This window comes from Elephantulus edwardii, unplaced genomic scaffold (genome assembly GCF_000299155.1).
Source record: "Elephantulus edwardii isolate Elephantulus edwardi_28Jun2011 unplaced genomic scaffold, EleEdw1.0 scaffold00101, whole genome shotgun sequence".
In the NCBI taxonomy this organism is placed as follows: Eukaryota; Metazoa; Chordata; class Mammalia; order Macroscelidea; family Macroscelididae; genus Elephantulus; species Elephantulus edwardii.
Genome location: NW_006399851.1, coordinates 8927171 through 8932796, shown reverse-complemented (window position 1 = coordinate 8932796; position 5626 = coordinate 8927171). Strand labels below are relative to the sequence as shown.

At 42.3% G+C, this 5626-nt stretch overlaps 1 protein-coding gene across 1 annotated transcript in view; it reads left to right on the top strand.

The window, feature by feature from the left end:
- The first annotated feature begins 6 nt into the window (after positions 1-6).
- Positions 7-5626, top strand: part of RANBP9 (RAN binding protein 9) — a 148763-nt gene continuing 143143 nt past the window's right edge. Inside the window, exon 1 of the mRNA XM_006891614.1 lies at positions 7-249. The gene's annotated coding sequence lies outside the window, so the exon portion shown is untranslated. The remainder of the gene's footprint in view (positions 250-5626) is intronic.

Sequence of the window (5626 nt, the reverse complement as noted above, 5' to 3'; positions counted from 1 at the left end):
TGGCCGCGAGCTCGGGCTCGGTCGGGGGCGGCCCGGCCCCAGTCTTGGCGGTGGGCAGTAGCGCCGCGGCCCCTTTCCCGCACGGGGACTCGGCCTTGAACGAGCAGGAGAAGGAGCTGCAGCGGCGCCTGAAGCGTCTCTACCCGGCTGTGGACGAGCAGGAGACGCCGCTGCCTCGCTCCTGGAGCCCGAAGGATAAGTTCAGCTACATCGGCCTCTCGCAGAACAACCTCCGGGTGCATTACAAAGGTACTGGGCGTGTGTCCTGCGGTGGGAGCGGGGCCACTGACCCGACGTGTCCTGTCACCGCTTGCGACTCTAGGCCCGCCCCTGACCCCCTCCCTCCCCGGGCTTGGTGCCCTCCGAGGGGACTCGCCGCTCGCGCTGCGTCTCCCGGGGTGGGGAACCAGGGTCGTGGGGTAAGAGGGGCGCGCTTCCTGCAAGAAGGAAGGTGAGTCTACCTTCTGGGTATATAGTGGAGCTGGTAATCCTAGGCCAGGAGTAGGACACCTTAGAGGAATTGAGAAGGACAGGACATAACTCGCTTTCTGATTTCCCTTCGAGATAAATCATAGGGCCGGGGTGGGGGAATCTGTAGGCTCGAATAGGGTTACTTTGTTCTCCAGGTGGAGGGTCAGGCGTTCTCTTCTTACCCGGGGGTGGGGATGGGGGGGTTGGGGGAGAAAGACACCATTCGGAGGTATGATTTCTAATTAAGGGAGAGCCGGGATATATAGGGGGAGGAGTAATCAGCAGAGGATTTTGTCCAAAATTAGGCCAGAGACTGTCTAGGGGGACAAAAGGACAAGGGGCCCAAGTTTGCCATCCATATGCCTCCCAAAAAGCAACTGAGAGATTGAGAGGTGAAAGGGCAGGAGGACGGGCCTTTTTTAAGGGGAGCAGAAACCTGCCACTGCTGATGGCAAGTGCCTTGTATTTACAGGCTAGTTACAGTCTGAATTCTTGTTGAAAACACGAGTGTTTTTTAAAAGAACTTGGAATGTTTTTGAGAAAATTGATTCATATTTTTACACCTGCAGTAAGGGGGGAAAAAACCCAGCCACCTCAGATCTGTGCTTCCCTCTTCCGCCTCCTCTTCCCTGCATTAAGACAATGCTTTAAGCAGATCAGTTCTGTACAGTGAGAAATTGCTATGGGAATATGTGAAACGTAGCCCAGATGAAAAGCATGTGTCAAGTTACTTGTGTGGGGGAAAAAGAAGGATCTAATGGATCGGTTGGTCTGGAAAGAAATCGAGTTTTTTTAGGCCCCAAACCTGAGCAGCTTTTCCATTCAAAGCAGCTTCATTTTGATTGGCTATAAAGGGAGTGTCTAAATCAGAGCCTAGTGACAAGCACGTAGACAGTAAAAACAATGTTGTGGTTAAATTCTTAAGGTGCACTGGATGGAAATTTGAGAAGAATCTTGATAAAGAAGTAACAGTTTAATCAGGAAAATGAATGCCAAAGAAACCCTTCAGATTAATTGGCTGCAAAGGACCATGCACAAAAATAGGCCATGTTGAGTATTCCTTTTTATCCTTGCCATGCATCTGGAGAAGCATTTTCAGTTTTAAATGTTATGCTTCTTAATCTAAATAACTGGAAATGTCAGAATATTGGACTTCTACCCTCTTGGTTAAGATACTTGGTTAATACTTGTGAAACCTTTTTTTTTTTTTTTTTTATGTCAACAGTGCCATTTTGTGAAGTGTTCACTTGTGATCTGGCTCCCAGAAAGCTTTTATCAAACTTGGCAAAACTTTAGCATTTTAAATTTCTGGTTGATAGTAAATAAAAATAACTAGCTTATAAAAACCAGAAGCCGTATCATACAGAAGAAATGCCTATCATACTGGCAAAGAATCCCTAGTGCTCCTGTGTCCTGCAGTCATTTGTGTTTTTAGGCATGTCACAAGACAGGGTAGGGCCTCTGTTCCTTCCTGAGTGGTTAGCATGTAGAGCTGGATGGTTGCTTAGGAAATTTCCAACTCTGACTTTCCATAGTGTCTAGGATTTGTGATTATATTTTATTTAACACTGTTAACATGTTTTGCTTAGTTTAACCCCCTTTATACAATATTGATCATGAGGTCAGAGACAAGTGGCTGTTTATGGAGTTTGGAAAATTTATGACATTGTTGTCAGGTTTTTTCCCCCCCTGTTGGTCTTTTTGTTACTTTCTGTTGTGTAATACTGACATTTAGTTTCTGGAAGCATCACTCTTTTATAAACATAAATCATTTCTGGAAGAACAGCTTTTGCTGTTTGTCATCTTTTTTCTTTCCCTCTCATTATTCCCCTTTGTTCCTCCCGTACCCCTTGGTACAGCCTTTACTCCCACTCTTTTTACTGCCTCTTCCTCTTGTTATTTCAGTGTGTGTGTGTGTGGGGGGGGGGATGTTTTCCTGAGTGCCTTCCTTCACTGGGGCACATCAACCAAAGGTATTGGACAGCCCTGTCCCAGTCACAAAGGAAAGGAACAAAGCGAAGGGAAATGTAATAGGTAATAAAACTTTGAAGTTGCAAAATTGAAGAGTGCAGGTTTTGTTCCCCAGACTTAACATTGTGCTACATCTGATTTTACCTATGTATTTTGGGACATGTTTAACATTAAAACTACGATTGGTATAATATACTACACAGTTTTAGCTGATTAGTCCCAGTTATTTTCCAGAATGATGAGAGTTGGCTTTGTTTTGCTCTGAACAATTGTTTTTAAGATACTGTTCTTCTAAATTAGAGTTCATGCTTTTGGAAGCATTAATTTTCCTTAAATGATTTGAAGTGATTACTGTTAAAGCCAGATGTGCCAAGTTGATTGGCTTACAGAGCAATAACAGGGTGTTTGTGGTATATGTTAACATTTTTTAAAAGGCCTTTTGTGGAGTAGTCATACACCAGATATTCAGGGATGGTCTGTCTTTATTTTAAAAATTCTTACCGGCTTTGAGTAAGTACAGTTCTGATTTAAGTGATCACTTTATTACACTTCAAAATATTTTAATGTTTATGACAGTGGGTTTCCTTATCCTCAGTATTTTAATAACTGATATATTTTGATCTCAAGTTATTAAGAGTAATAGTACCTTAACATTTTGACTACTGTACAAAATTTTGACACACACACATGTCATTAGGGGACCTGGACAAGAGCGAGGAATTTTCATTTTAGATATGATAAAATGGGAGCACTTAAGAAAGATTTTCGTAGTCAGAAGTAAGCCAGGATTGGAAACTAATTTTCACTGGCTCTAAATTTAGGGCTCTTACTTTTGTAGTGTATTGCCTGTTTCAGTTTTTGTAAGGCTTAATTATCTCAAATAGATAAAGTTTAATAATCACATTTAGAACATTTTGAAGAGTAAAGGTAACTGGGAGGATAAGAGGTAAGTAGAACACACACAGTCTAGAAGAACCTGACCGAGCAGGTGTGGAGTTAACACTGCCAGCCCAGAGGCAGGCGGTTTGAATGCGCTGTTTACTCTACTATAGAAAAATGGGCTCTCCCCTCTCATGCAGTGTTCAACCTCTGAAAACTCACTAAATGATCAGCTGTGAGTTGGTTATAAAATGCAATAGCAACAAACAAAAAGCAGTGCAAAATAAGTAAATTGCAAATGATAGGAAGTGATGAAATAGTGAATATAAGGCTTTGAATTGAAGCATTGTTAATAGAATGGAACCAAACAGATGAGGCTTTTTTGTAAGCCTCACTTCTTCCTTCCCCAGTATCAGTTGCTGTTGTTGTGCACCCTCAAGTTGGAATCGACCTGTAGCTGACCCTCCAGCAGGTTTTCAAAGGTAGTTAACCACCCATTCTTATCCCAAGAAGTAGCTGGTGGATTGAAACTGCGTGCCCTCAAGATTGTAGTGCAGCTTCTTAGCAGTAGGCCACCAGAGCTCTTCCTAAATATATTTACTCTAGTGGCCTGGTGGTAAGATGTGTACTGTCAAACCAGAGTCACCCAGTTTGAATCCACCAGTTGCTCTGTGGATTTACTGCCACTAAAAACATGCTGAAGGGTCATCTATGGATCACTTCCAATTTGACAGTACCTAATAACAACCGGCATTATTAATTTCTTATCTAACTCTTTGTACTGGCTCTCTATAATTTATTTTCAGCATTATGGGAATGTTAACAAGATCTTTTTCCCCTTAAATCCAGGAATCAAAAAACGAGATTAATCTTTTTCTAGTGATCGCTTTCTTGAAATACTGGAAAATTTCATTTTAGAAAATGTCACTTGCAAGAATTATGTGATTCTACTAATAGTCATATTTAATAAAAAAAAAGTTGTTATGTGGCATCAAGTCACCTCTAACTTGTAAGTACTCTGCACAGCAACATTAAACCCTCCGCCCACACCGTTGTTAGGGAGCTCTGGTGGCCTAGGGGCAAGAAGCTACACAGCAGTTCCAACCAGCTGCTCCTCAGGAGGACGGGCAGTCTCCTCCTGTGTGATGAACTCTCTCTGAGAATTTGCTGGAGAGTTAGCTGTGGGTCGTTTCCAACTTGATGGTACACATCAACATCAGGACCACCACCATTATTATAGTCCCTGTGCCAATCCATCTTACCGAGGATCTTTCTTGATTTCACTGCCCTCAACTTTACCAAGCATGTTGTCTTTTTCCAAGGGTTGACCTTCTGGTAATAGCACAAAGTATAGCATAGCAACAACATAACATAGAAGGAGAATTGATGCCTTTGAGCTGAGGTGCTGGAGAAGAGCATTGAATGTACCATGAACTGCTAAGAAAACAAGCAGGTTCATCCTGGATAGGGTTAAATCAGGTTGCTCCTTAGAGGCAAGGATTATGAGGCTTCATCTGACATACTTCGGACATGTTGTAAGAAGGGACCAGTCCTTGGAGAGGGACATCATGCTTTGGGAGGGTGGAGGGCCAGCACAGGAGGGGAAGACCCTTTATGAGGTGGATTGATTTGGTGACTGGAGTAATTGGGGTGAGTGTGTCAAGACAGTGAGATTGGCCCAGGACAGAGCAGGGTTTAGGGCTGTTGTACATAGGGTTGCTATGAGTTGTAAGCGACTCAATGACACATAACAACAAGCAACATAAGAGAAAAAGTCTCCCCATCCTTGTGTATAGGGAACACTCTGGCTGCACTTATTCCAAAATAGCTTTGTTTGTACTTTTGGCAGTATGGTTCTCAGGTATATTAAGTACTCTTCACCAACACACGAATCTAGAGACATCAATTCTTTGGTCTTCCTTATTCAAATTTTCACATACATGCAACACAATTGAAAATACTGTGGCTCGGCTTAGGCTGACCTTAGTGACATCCTTGCGTTTTAGCATTTTAGAAGAGATCTTTAGTAGCAGATTTGTCCAGTATAAGAAATGATTTGTTTTCTTGACTGCTGCTTTCATGGCTATTGATTATGAAGCCAAGTAAAATGAAATTCTTGACAACTTCAGGCATTTTTCCATGTCATGATATTGCTTATTAGTCTAGTGGTGAGGATTTTTGTTTTCTCGATGTTCTCTTTGATGTTCTTCAGTAAGTGTTTCCTCTTACCTTATGCAAGATTTGTCATCTGCATAAGGAAGGTCTTCCGTGATCCTGATGCTACATTCTTTTTTTTTTTTTTTTA